This window comes from Vicugna pacos, chromosome 4 (assembly GCF_048564905.1).
Source record: "Vicugna pacos chromosome 4, VicPac4, whole genome shotgun sequence".
NCBI lineage: Eukaryota > Metazoa > Chordata > Mammalia > Artiodactyla > Camelidae > Vicugna > Vicugna pacos.
The window spans coordinates 52,797,513-52,811,734 of NC_132990.1; the positions used below are offsets into that span (position 1 = coordinate 52,797,513).

Below are 14,222 nucleotides of genomic sequence, written 5' to 3' on the forward strand. Positions count from 1 at the left end.
TATGAGAAAGAACTTTGTGGGACTGTGGGAATCTCAGGGGGGATACCCAGGAAATGTGACTGCTGCTTCAGAACTTGGAGGGCATCTTTTTCACTGCAATAAAGGCTCAGGTCCTGTATATTTTTCCACCTGGCTACCAGCCATCTGGTGAATGTCCATCCTTTTCCCCTAACTGAGGAGAATGATATGGAAAAAGTAGGGATTTATCCATTTATCCTGGCAACAATTTCAGGGCTGTATTAGGAGCTAGAGATCTCTCATTTGTATTTTGATTCAGCAAATATTTATCGATCGCCTTCTATGTAGAAAGTACCGTGCTGTGCAGAGTGGCTGCTAACCACACTCCACATTTGTAGAGCACGGATACACACAATCTCATCTAATTCACATATTAACCCAATGAGGTGGATCTTTATTGTGCCTCTTTTATAGATGATGGCCCTGAGGCTGGCAAGGATCTTACTCAGTATCGGTATGAGAAATAAAGAGCACAACCAAGATTTGAGCTCATGGTTTCAGGTTCTATTTTGGCATAGTCTCTAGATTTTGTAATCTATCTTAGGCCATACCAATTTAGAGAAAGTGGTCTTGTTGGAAAAATAAAAAACCAAACAGTATCCTTCTGACTTCTTTCAGTTAGTAATGGTGTATCAAATGTATAAATGAAAAGATCCTCTTCTCTACCACATAGAAACAATCATTTCCCTATTTAATTCCGGGTGCTGGCAAGAAAAAACCATTATACTGGAAGAGGGAGCTCCGATACCACAACTGCTGCTGACATCCACCATCATGGGCACAGATGCTGATCTTGATGACAAAACCAATAAACAGAGTGAACACTGTGGGTGCCACTGAGGTCCCACTGCCCTCAGTGCTGCTGACACTCATTAATGTAGTCATGAGGTGGCTGCTTGCCATGTGGGGGTACCAGTGCCGCTGGATGTGCCAAAGCAGGGCTAGTTCCCTGGTGTTCTGGGCACACCCATGATATGCTGCTGTCTGGGGTTTGGGCACAGAGCTGAAGTCATTCAGTTGAGTGAAAGTGGGGATGGGATACTCCAGAGCCCAGAGATCTTTTCCATTAGACCTAGAAACAAGGGGAGGAAAACAGTGGCAAGAGTCCTGTTGCTGCCTCTGTATCCAGACCAGCACAATCCACTTCCGCTCTGAATCAGACACTCCTTTGATGAGCAGAAGAAGACAGTAACATTTTCTCCTGAGATGAGATGCCCCTTCAGAGTCAAGCATTGACTGCCACATTTTATGTCCTAATTCTAGTAGGGAACACAGGTATTCACGTGCCATGTATTTGCTCAAGAAACACAAGCTAAGCACCTAGTATATACTAAATAGAAGACAGGACTCTTATCTTTGGTTTGCTCACAGCTTATAAAGGAAGTCACAAATATGTAGGTGTAATTGCAGTATAGTAGGAGCAGTTCTGGGCCAGAGGGAAACTCAGGATGCTGTGAGAGCACAGAGGAGAAATACTTTACTTCCTCCCTCCTATACCTTGCAGAATTTGGAGAAGCTTTCTGGATGAGGTGGTATCTGAGTTGACACCTGAAGGACAAATTAGAGTTAGGCAGACATGATGGGGAAAGTTAGAACAGTACATAAGAAGCATTGGTACACTGGAATAGTTGGGAGGAGACAAGGTTTAGTTGTGTTGTTAATAATGAGATTTGGGCTGATACGTATGAAGTCTTTGTCAAGATCAGGAAGGACCTTGAACATCAGGTCAGGGAAAGCCATTGAAGGGTTAAACCTGTGAGTAACAGAGTCAGATTACAGTTTAGATCACTTCTGGGTGCAGAATAGAAGATGAACCTGGAGCAAGGGATAAACAGGAGAATCCCCCTCTTTCTGGGAAGTGGATGCTTGTGAATTGAACAACTTTGGGAGCTGTGGGGAAGGAGGGCACACCCACCAAGGCAGTCAGATCAGCCTGGCAGTCAGAGGGATGACAGCTGTTCCTGACACTTTCCCTGACTACCCCTGTGGTTCAGGAGCCTCTGGGGTGGGAGGCAGCTTCATCCTGCCTTGGTGCTGAGGGACACCTGTCCGACCACACAAAGCTGTGATTGGCACATGTACCCAACAGGCCTGGGAGGAACAAGGAGTTTCCAACACCACTGTCATCTTCTGGAGCCGAGAGATGCTGACAGTAAGAAGAACTCAGACCAGCCTTAGCTGGATACGGACAGCAGTTGCGGTGATAGAGTAGGGCTGGGCCTGAGGCCAAATGAGTTGGCAGGGTCTGCCTGGCCTCTGCCTTACCCCCCTGAGCACCATCTGTCTAACAGTGGATGTCAGCCTCCAAGAGTGTCAGCCTTTGAATCTGGCAATTCAGAAAAGGGGAAGAGCTTGCGTAAGATATACGCTCATGGGTGGAAGACTGCCTTAAATGTTCGGGGCTAGAAATCAGTCTTGGTGCAACCAGAGATCTCCTTTAAACACTATTTCTACCCTTTGCTTGCCTTCCCTTTTGTTTGTCATTATTACTTAAAGAGATGCCATGATTAATGTATCCATAAAGACATTTTCAGTGGGGCCAGGGAATGAAAATCTAATTTAAAGTGCCTTAAGCAAAACTAAATTATTGCTTAAGTAACTGAAAAGTCTGGTAATACTTTAAGGCATGGCTAGGCTGAGGGATTTAAAAACATGCAAAGGTCTTTCTCCTGGCATTCCTAGGCTTGGAACATTTTAAATGCTTAGTATCCCCAGTAAAAGGAAACATTTTATTTCCTGTTAGCAAAAGTCCTGGATTTTAATCTAATTTTCCTGGTTTGGATCATTTGCTATCTCTGAGATACTGCATATCTAGGGCCATGGGAGATTCTGATTAACTAGGTCAGGGTTCTGTGTCCATGCTTGGAAGTGGGAGAGGCTTTTCACCCCCAAATCACATGTATTAGTAGTTGAAGAATGGTGGGTTCTTGAAGGAAATATGGATACCATTACTGGTCAAAGAGGGAATACTGCAAGCCAAAATAATAGATAGTAGTTACCTCACTGAATCTTTGGCTTACCAAGCAGTGTAGACTAACGGTGACTAGTTCTGATGCAGATTATCTGCTGATGATATTGATGATGATGTTAATTATCATTGGTATTTTGTGAAGAGGGTGTATAGTTTGGTATATAGTTCAGCGATCTTCTTGAGTTTTCCCTGTCAGAAGACTGATGTAGGCACTTTGGTGGGTTAATGTATCATTTACCAGTTACTGGGGCTCTGGGATGGTCCAAGGATTAGGAGATGTACTCCTAAAAAGTTTAATCAAATGATTTTATGTCATAACTCATGTCTACATCAAAGTTAGATGGTTACAATTGTACTGTGCTATTCCAGTAATACCTTAAGATTATTTTTAGCTAAGTCCTCAAGGCATTTCCTTTATATCTTTCATGGAATTGTTATTTAACAAATACATTTGTAATTTTAAAATGACATAAATACACAGTCAGAATATTAGGTATCATTTCCTCAGAGTTCTATCTGAAATTCTTGACCTCAAATTCTCTATGATTACACTGGCACCACACATTTAGTACATATTGGTTAACTTAAAGTAAGAATGAATGAGTGACTTTCTTACCTCGTGTGTTACCCAGGTGTACACCCGGCATGACATCCCCAGGTATATACCCAGAAGTGGAATTGCTGGATCACATGATAATTGATATTTTTAATTTTTTGAGGACATGTCATACTATTTTCCATAGTGGCTGCATCATTTTACATTCCCACCAGTAGTGTACAAGGGTTCCAGTTTCTCCACATCCTTACCAACAGTTGTTATTTTCTGTTTTTTTTTCTTTTTGATAATATCCATCTTAGTGGGTATGATGTGATAATTTTAGTGTGTTTTCTTCTCTTCCCATGAAAGTCACACTTTATTATCTATCGCTTCTTATCTTTATAATTGTGGTTTTGATTTGCTTTGCCTTAATGATTAGCTCTGTTGAGCACCTTTTCATGTGCCTATCGGCATATGAAATATTGGCACATGGGATGTTATATATCTTCCTTGGAGAAACGTCTATTCACGTTCTTTGCCCGTTTTTGAATTGGGTTGTTTTGCTGTTGTCAGACTATAGGAGTTCTTTATATGTCCTGAATATTAACCTTTTAACAGATATACGATTATTTATCTGTATATATTTTCTCCCAGGCCATGGATTGCCCTTTTATTCTGTTGATAGTATCCTTTGATGTCCAGAAGATCTTAACTGGACAGTAGCACAGTTTATCACTTTTTCTTTAGTTGCTTGTGCTTTTGGTGTCATACCCAAGAAATCATTGCTAAATCCAGTGTCTTGAAACTTTTCTCCTTTGCTTTTTTCTATGAGTTTTGTAGTTTAAGATCTTATGTTTAGGTCTTTTATTCATTTTGAGTTTACTTTGTGTATAGTGTAAGGTAAAGGTCCAACCTTTACATGTGGCTGTCCAGTTTTCTCAACATCATTTGTTGAAAAGACTGCCCTTCCCCACTGAGTAGTCTTGGTATCCTTGTCGAAAATCATTTGACCATACGCGTGAGTATATCTGGGCTCACTGTTCTATTCCATTGGTTATATGTTTATCTTTATGCCAGGATCACACTGTTTTGATTACTGTAGCTTTGAAGTGGGTTTTGAAATCAGTAAGAATGGGACCCCCAACTTTGTTCTTTTTCAACATTGTTTTGGCTATTTGGTATCCCTTGAGATTCCACATGAATTTTAGGATGGATTTTTCTATTTCTGTAAAAACACCACCAGGATTTTGATAGTATTATGGGCTCTGTCAGCTGAAAATTCCCATATTGAAATCATAACACCCAGTACCTCAGAATGTGACTGTATTTGGAGATTGGAGCTTAAAGAAGTAATTAAGTTAAAATGAGGTCATCAGGGTGGGCCCCAATCCAATATGACTGTGGTCCTTAAAAGAAGAGGAGATTAGGGCACAGACATGTACAGAGGGAAGACCATGTGAAGACCGAGGAGAAGATGGCCATCTACAAACCAAAGATAAAGGCCTCAGAAGCAACCATCCCTGCCAATGCCTTGATTTCCAGAACTGGGAGAAAATAAATTTCTGTTGTTTAGGCCGTCCAGCCTGTGGCCCCAGCAAATGAATACAGACAGGGGTTTGCATTGAGTCTGTAGATTACTCTGGGGGAGTGAAACTTTTTGATAGGCTGAACTTCATGACTCTGGGCTGAATATGTAAAAATCCTCAGCCAGCAGCCAAATTTGTGTAAGTTCAACTTAGTAGAGACGTTGCTCCTTTATTGGGACTTCCATAAGAAGGTATTCGTTTTTATTGGGGTTGAGTTTATCTTTGGAGAGGCAGTTTTTCTAAGGTGCCAGTCATAATTAGAATATATCTACCTGCCCTATTTTCACAGACAGGAGTATTGTGCTCACGCTATTATTTTTTTTTCCATTTTCTTTTAAAATATTCCTCTCATTAAATTTCTAGGGCGGCACAAGTCAGTTTGAGGCTAAAAATAGTATAGTTACTGTTGCTGCCACTGTTCCCTGTGGAAAACACGGCCAACTGCTTTACAGAAAAGGAAAAAAATAATTTTCAAAGTGTTTTCTTAAGATAGTGTGAAAGCCACGCTGACAAGGATCCCCTAAACTGCCAATGGACTTAGATTTCCTGCACCAATTTCACGGCTTTTATTATTTTCCTCCCAGCAGAACAGAAAGCAGGACTCTCCAGGTTCCTTCTACCTGACACATTCTTGTGACAGAGGTGAAGGGCAGAAAATGAAGAATTAGACTCAAGGTTGGCAAACTCTAGCTTGTGGGCCAAATCCAGCAACCACCTATCTTGTAAAAAAAGAAGAAAGAAAGAAAGAAAAAATATGGAACATAGCCATTCTCATTCTTTAATGCACTGTCAGTGATTGCAGAGTTGAGTTGTTTGTGACAGAGATCGCATGGCCCGCAAAGCCTAAACTATATACTGTCCGGTTCTTTTCAGAATGAGTTGGTTGATCCCTGAGCTAGACTATTAATAGGTAATGATTGAGTGATTTATTTAGACCATTCATTTTACAGATGAGAAAAATGAAGATGCTAGTATTACTGAGAGTGAAGGGTTCCATGTTGGCTGCACAGGACAGACTGAAGAAGATAAACTGATGGGCTCTGGCAGACAAGGCCTTCCTGGATTGGGGCAGGATCAGCAGACAGGAATTGCTAGCAGTGGAATGTCTACAGTGAATGAAGTACAAAGGAGGTAGAGTCATGATTCTAACAATTCCTAATGATGGCGCCAGGGGTGGAACCAAAGAGTAGGGAAATCAGTGATAGGTGCCTGGGTCCCACTTGTGAGGCCATGGAGAACTAGGTAGAATTCCCAGCAACAAAAGTGCAGGGGTCCTGGGGGCTGGGCCATATGAAGAGTAATGACTCAGAATCCAAATCATGGTATATGGGGGGACCCAGGAATCAGAGCTGATGAAGTAGCAACAAGCATTAGGTTCAGCGTGGGTGAGATGCATCCATAAATAAGAAAAAATATCTTAAAATCAGTCATGGTCCCAGCAAGAACTATAGAGTCCCCTCCAATGAAGATAAACTAAGAGAGTTCCATTGTAGCCTGTGTGATTGACAGAATGTGGCAGAAGTGATGATGTGTTCCTTCTGAGACTAGGTTATAAAGGACTGCAGCTTCTGCTTGGGATCTTTCCTTCTCCCTCTCTGAGACCATTCTCAAGAAACTCTTACAAGGTGCAGGAATGCAAGAGAAAAGGTAACCATGACACCAATCACCTGGTCCTCCCGTTCTCCTACCCCTGGCTCAGGGGAGCTGTGATCAGAGCTGAGACCTTTTATAGTTTAGTCTCCCTCCTCCCCACCCCCTCCCCATCCTTAGGTTCCCTTCCACGAAAACAGAACCAACTTCCTACTGGTCCTTTTCACTCAAGACAGTAATGATAGAAGTGTCGGGGGTGAGATCCTGGAGGTGGTTCTTTTCATTTTTTGAATGATTTCTTTTGAAGAGAAAGAGAGTTCTAAGCACTATTGCCTTAACTATTTCATCCTATTTGGGGGAAAGTTAAATCAATTAGAACATTATTCTGGCTGGATTAAGTTGGCCAGCATGAAGCTATCCTTTGAATAATAATACACTTTGAACCAAAATGCATTCTTTTTCTGAACCAGAAAAATTAAAATGGGCTTGATTTATATGTTTCCAAGGGGATAAAACCTGTGTCTAGAAAGCTGTTTTGCCTTTCTCATCCAACTCCCATTTTTAGATAATTTAAAAAATTGTCTTTTGACTTCATCGTCTATGAGGAGTACAAAGTGCCATGTACTTGGGAGCCTTTTTCAAAGTTGACATTTTATCCCCAGAAATTTATTTTTGGCTATGTATTTATTCATTCACTCTTTCAACATTTACTGAACACATACCACTTTGCTTATTTTCATGAGGAATCCGCAACATAAAAAAGAAATAAACCTCTGCCCTTTTATGGCTCATAACCAACCAAGGTGGGGCCAAGTCATATGTAAAAAAGGACTTGATGTGTTAAGAATGGCAATAAGAGTACTTGGAAGGGGTTATGGGGAAAGTGTTGTAATAATTTTTGATTTTCGTGGAAACGTCTGGACTCCTATAATGGTACATCACTAGTCTAGCCCTTTTAGTCGTAGCTGAACATTTTTACTGAACCGAAAAAGACTGCTATCTATGGCATTTATATAAGAAGAAAAAATTACAAATCTAGTTGTCTTATTAGGGTGGTATTTGAAAATAACCAATATTATAGTGGGAACACAAGTCAAATGCAAACACTGTTTCATAATTATTAGACAATATTCAGAGCACAACTTACACACATACTGCATCACCATAGAGTTGTTACATTATTTCATGAATACATCACCTAATGGAATTACTTTCATCTAATTTTCTAAGAACTGAGCTATCACTACAGCATCCATAGTTCTAGAGAGTTTTATGTTCAAACATTGTATCTATTACTGGCTTTTATTTATTTTGAATTTTTTGTATTGATGCTATATTTTGAACTGCTACTTCTTTTTAAAATAAAATAGCCAGCTCTCCAAGAAAAAAATTCACTCACAGAAAGACAACAATACTGGGTTGTTATTTTATTGATATAGAAGGTGAGGCCATTAGACGTGTTTGTTTGTTGGTGGAGAGAGGTGCAAAGTTTAGGAGTTGTCCACTGGGTAGGAGGATGAATGCTTAGTCTGGAATCAGAATTTAAGGGGCATTGAAAATACCTGCAGCCTCTGATATTCTTACCATTAATTTCTCTCACAACCATCTGCAGATGTGTGCATGTTAATTGGCTTCGGGCATTCTGTTACCTAGGAGGAGTAACACATTAGATAGCTAAAATTAGAAGGAAGGCAGAAAGAAAGAAAGAAAGGAAAGAAAGAAAGAAAGAAAGAAAGGAAGGAAGGAAGGAAGGAAGGAAGGAAGGAAGAAGAAAGGAAGGAAGGAAGGAAGGAAGGAAGGAAGGAAGGAAGGAAGGAAGGAAGGAAGGAAGGAAGGAAATACAAAGCCTGGTGAGCCAATGTCAGTGGGGCATTGTAGCCAGAGACCCAACTGCTTAATCCCTGTAAGGTGTAAGTGGCAAAAAGTGCTTGGGGCGTGTTACTGAAAATGCACTTGTGTCTGGACCTGAGTGTGGAGGGGTGAAGTTATTCACCATTCACACTGCTACACAGCTTTAGCGCTTGCTTTTCGTCTCATGTATGTGAATACATCCGTGCTCAGGGTGATGGGTGACAGGGCAATGTAGGAAGTCAAAAAGAAAATTGGAAGGCAGTTGGCTTTCATTTGTTTTATTTAAGTTTGGGGGGAAAAAAACTCATCAGCTTTTTAAAGAAAATCATCATAATGAAACTGTTAACCACCAAGTTAATAAAAGTTACAGAGAGCTTGCTATGCGATAGGCACTGCATTAGGTGTTTTACGTGCATCATCTCATTTAGTGTCCAAGGTGTTTCCCCTACTCTCCTCGGGCAGTAAAAATCTCTTCCCCAATTGCTACTTTCCCTCTTCTAGCAGCACCAAAGAGATTCCACCTAATTTGCAATTCCAAATTTCTAAATCTCCTTGACCTTGTTGGAGCTTTGAGGTGGTCAGGACAGTGTCCCAGTTATCGAGGGGAGTGGTGTTCCTTTCCTCCTCACGCAAGGCAGGGCTCAAAGGAGAGTGTGCTCCCTGGCCAGGCACTGGCCACTTAAACTGTGGCTGGAGGCAGGGCCTCAGTACTGTCTCTAGTGACAGAGCTGCCAAGTTGAGACCTGCACTCACCCAGGCCCCACCTTCCTGTTCCAAGTCCACCCACTTCTTGGATTCAGAACCCGCACTCACCTTGGGCTTAAAGGAGACCAGGGCAGGGAAAATGGCTTTCCTGCCTTGAGGCCCTGCCAATGCCAACACCCTGAAATTACGGTGAACGCTATTCACTGTTCTGAAGGGAAAATGGTAATAAGCAGATCTGTCTTGGATGCCTTCCAAGAAGCCTGGTGTCAAGGGGAAGGCCTGAGGAAAAACAGGCATGGAAGTAGGAGCCCCAAATGCAGTGAGAGGTTCACTCTGGGGACTTCACTGCTTTTCAGAAGAACCTGATCTCCCTTACCTGGTGGATAGAGACCCAGACTCACTGTCCTTTAAGCAAAGAGATGCTGCAATTCTGCTCCTTTCAAGGGACTACTGAGAGAAGGAACCAGCCACTAACACTCAGGATACTCTCACTTTTTAAAACGTTCCCTTTCTCTTCCTTATTTTCCTTTCTTCTACGTCTTTTCTCCTAAACTTTGCTTTTGTTGATGGTATTTAGACACGCTATTTTCTCTCCTTCGGGTGTGCTCTAGGGTTTGATCTAATTGTCCTGCTGTTCTAGTGTCACTTGGCATTATTATTGGGAAGATGAATGGGACAGGGGTCAGAGTTCAGCAGTAAGGCATCTGCTCGCCTGCACTGCATAGAGGAGGTGCTCAGAGGTGATCTTTAATGAAAGCTTGAAAAAGATCAGCACAGAGTAGGCTGTCTTCCATCCCTCCAACGCCAGGGTGACCAAAAGGTAGTCCTTTGCTGGAGGGAGCAAAAATGAACAAACAGGAGGTCCTGATATCATTACAGGGAGTTCCCTGCTTAGGATGGCTTTTCTTATGTAGGAGAGAAAATGGGAAGAAAGACAGTGATCAAACAGGGAGGAAGTTGAATACGGAGGCTCTTTAATGGATCCTCACCACCGGCCTGTTTTGCTCATAGAACAATCACACCAAGAAGAGTTTCCACTCTACTCGCAAAGCCTCTCCCCCAGCTCTTCCCCGGGCCTCAGGTTACTGCGCCATCGCCACAGCGGGCTCGGGTTCTCTCACTGGGCTGTCTTCGGCTTCATAGTTCTTCCACTTCACCAAGTAGCCAGAATCCCCACTTGCGAAGAATTGCTTCGGCATTCGAGGCAAGGGGGACAATGGCTCTATTGTTCTTTTGGCCTTCTTGAATAGGGCAATGTCTCCTCCATCTAACCCTGACGCCAAAGGAGGCTGAGTATGAAGCCCTCCCGCACTCACCTTCCTTCCACTTCCGCTTTGTTCTTGGGAGAGGGTTTTTGTGTTCTCCCCGCCCTCGCCCCAGCAAACCTGTTTTGGTACCCGAGTGGACAGCTGCCTTTTCTGCTCTTCACGGAGTAGAAGTTGGGAGGGGGAAGAAAGAAGCACAGACCAGGAAACTCGTTTTAGTTCAGGTTTGACCTACTGCCTATGGTTCCTCGTGAACTACCGGGGACACGCTCCCGGGGACACGCACCCGGGTCCCTCGCCGCGCAGAGGCCACACAGCGGTCCACAGGAACCCCGGCGCAAGCACTAAAAATACACGGAGAGCAGAGCCCGGCGTTGCGAGGACTCACAGCTGAAGCTGTCTCCTAGGATGAGTCGGTATCCCGCTACCAGCTTCCCGCACCGCGGGCGCCAGGGAGTCCCCGCGCAGGGAACACCTTTGCAGTTGGGTTTCCCAGCTGCCTTCCCGGAACTCCGCCGGGCCCCTGCGGCTCCGGGGGGCGCAGCCTAGCTCGCCTCCCACCCCTAGCTCGCTCTCCTCTCTGCCTGCGCTCGGGAGTAAGCACCCAGGGTCCCCCTCTGAGCATGCGCAGCCCGGAGCCCTCCCCCTCCTCTCCTGCCCCCCCCTCCGCCCCCTCCCTCGCCAGCCTTTTGCTCCTTCCTTTCATTAAACAAACAGGAGATCCTGAAACCTGGACCCTGTGCAAGCGGCCGCGCAAGGAGGAGGCGAACGAGGAGGCAGAGCGCGGGATGGGCGCCGAGGGGGATCGGTGATCCAGCACACCCCCACCCCACGCGCGCGCGCGCACACACACTCTCTCTCTCTCACACACACACACACACACACACGCTCGTACAAACACACTCGTACACGCCCGCACCGCGCGCTCGCTGGCTGGATCTCCCACGCAGGCAGAATGCAGCAGAGCCCGGGGAGCGTGTCTCCAGCCACTGCCTGAATGCATCTCGCTCCCGGGAGCCGGATGGCCCAGTAGGGCGCACAGGAGATAGCTCCGAGCAAGAGGTGAGTGGGGCGCCCGCGGTCGCGGGCCGCTCCGGGACGCCCGGGCTGCAGGGGGCAGGTTCGCTGCTGGAAGCGGCGGCGCAGGTGGCCCAAACCCGGCTTGCGGGCATCAAGGTGCAGATGAAGGCTGCGCCGGGGCGATGCAGAGGGAGACGGCGATCCCAGAAAGGGAGGTGTCAGATTGACCCAGCGGAAAGCTGCACCCTCCCAGTTCGTAAACTTTCCTCCCCTGTCATTTGGGAAACGTGGAGACAAAGGGGGCGTGGAGGCTCCCTCCGTCCCGTTCCACCCTCCTGGCTGCTTTCCGGGCTACGATGGGAGCCGGCGTGCGGGCGGGGGCGCCCTGCAGGTAGCTGGTGCCAAGTCCTCCCGCCCCGGCGGGGGTTGGGATTTCTCACCCTTAGCTGTAAGCTGTGCCTTTGATTTTCCCTCAGGCGTGGGCAGCTGTCATCCTTTCCTCCTCTCCCACCCCGCATCCTAGGCGCATCGTAGTTGGGGGTGGGTGGGTGTCACCTGGAGAATTGAGGGGTAGCCTTTGGCTTTCTCATTCAGCGCCAGTGCCACAGGCGCCGGGGTGAGCCTCGGGTCAGTGTGAGGATGAATGATGAGTTACTAAAAGGCTTGTCATAATCACCTCCTGGAAACGCTGGACGCCGGGATCTCTCTTCCCCCGGGAAGGTGCTGTCTTTGCTCGCACGGAGGCGGCAGCACTGGGAGCTGGGTTGGGCTGCTGTGGTGGCTGCAGCCAAGGGAAGCTGGGGCTTTATTTTTGCCCAGGGATTTTATGACACAGACACACACATGTGGAATATGTGAAGGATTCCGGGTTATTTTTCTTTATGGGGATATTGTTTTCCCTCTTAGCCTCTTCCGTGGGAGACATTCTCTGCAGCCTGATATCTAGCTGGTGGACAGGCACGTTCTGGACATTTCTTCAGTCCCAGGGAAGAGGTCCTGGGAAAAGGATTCCCTAAAATGCCAGTTCCATTGTGGTGGGGTTTTAGAGTGCAGAGAGCCTCTGGCACCTGGGAATTGCCTCAAATCTAAAGGTCCTTTGAATCAGCAGAGACTGGGTCAGCGTGTGAGGAGTCCAGGACTGGGACAAAGGGGACTGGAAGAGGGACAGATAATGGCCATTTAGGGGAGGAGTGACTAGAAGCCAATTGAGACAAGAAGAGGTCGAGTGGGAAGCAAGGTACCCTTGCAGCCTTCACTGAATTCCTGTACCGCTTCTCCTACTTCTCCTGTGATTGGTGGCTTTTATTGATCAGGTGGGTCTCTAATTTGGAGATTTCTGGAATGTCACATCTGGAGTATAAAAGAATTGATTATTCCTGAGCTAACCTTTAGAATAAGCACAGATTAGTTCATTAAGTCTAGAAAATGCCATATATGCAAGTTTCTCTGTCTTGGCATTTTGTTCATAACTGGAAGGTGGGATGGGCAGACAGGTATATTTTGAGGGGTTCTGTACCTAAGGAGCCTTGGATTTGTAAGAGAAGTGTGTGGGGAACCTGGAAGCCAAGCTGATGCTGATAGAAGAAAACGCTACAAGCTCAGATCCAGTATTTGTGACTGTGGGTTGAAAGAGAGTGTTTTCTTTAAGATGACATGAGGAGGCCATCTCTCTGCTGCTCTGGGGACCTTTTTAAATTTTAATTTTTAACATTTTGTAACTTCTTTGAAGTGGGAGAAAGTGTGATATAGTTGAGGTTAATTAAGAAAGTTCACTTATGAGAGAGAACTTGACTCATAAGTCAACATTGTCAAAAGCGAAGTTTTTGAGAAAGAAAAAAAAGAGGGGACTTGGAAAAGGATGCAGATTATTAAAATAGCTTCAATTTTATGATTTTTAAAAAGCATCCAGTAAGATAGAAATCTGAAAGGTTTTTTTCTTTTTTCAAACAATTAGTGAAGTAAAGACCCTTCCAGAAATATTTTCAAGGAATTGGCATAATGGGGGTTTAAATATAATTGTCAGCATATGTCCCTTTTTATTTCTTGGTGAATATTCACATCACTTTCATTGCAAAACTTGGCAAGAAAGATCAAGATTATTTTTTGCTTTTTACTAGAGCTCTATTTTCCCTCTTTATATTTCCTCTTCTTACATCTGCAAGTTCAATTAATTGTGATTATATTCAGATTCTATTTTCAAGTATTTATTGACAACCTATCCCATATTTAGCGTTGGAGTTCATAGAAAATGGTACAACATCATTCTGGCCTTCAAAGTGTTTATAATCTAGTTGTGAATAGAAGAATTAACACATGTGAAATAAGAGAGTAAGATAGGTTTGTCCTGTCCTGTAAGCTCGTAACTCACATGCTATATACTCCATCCTCCCTCCAGGCTTCTCTCAATATTCAGAAAAAACGCATCAGCACTTATTATGTGCTGGAGGCTGGTGAGGAAAAACACACATGCACTTAAGGAAGTAAAACACAGTTCCAGCTTTCAATGATGGGGAAACAGGTATTTAGCTAACAATGCTGCAGTCTGATTAACTGTTACGATTGTAGGGTAAATCAAGTGCTGATAGTTCAGATGTGTAAGTGTTTTTCTTCCCCTGGTGGATTTGACCTATGGTCTTTGAGATGTTTTTGAAAAATGAAGTCTTTTACCAGGGAAGGAA

General features: G+C 44.4%; 1 protein-coding gene and 1 long non-coding RNA gene across 7 annotated transcripts in view; one reads left to right on the forward strand and one right to left on the reverse strand.

Annotated features, from left to right (window-relative positions):
* PLPPR1 (phospholipid phosphatase related 1) overlaps positions 1-14,222 on the forward strand; it is a 505,983-nt gene that overhangs the window by 265,987 nt on the left and 225,774 nt on the right. The window lies entirely within an intron of this gene.
* Positions 10,212-12,158, reverse strand: LOC140696104 (uncharacterized). Of its 2 annotated transcripts, none has more exons than XR_012072128.1 (2): positions 11,985-12,158; positions 10,212-10,677 (listed from the first exon to the last, which is right to left on the reverse strand). It is a non-coding gene; the product is annotated as an uncharacterized lncRNA (long non-coding RNA). The 2 variants fall into 2 exon arrangements; XR_012072129.1 differs by having other exon boundaries at positions 10,212-10,682; positions 11,985-12,142.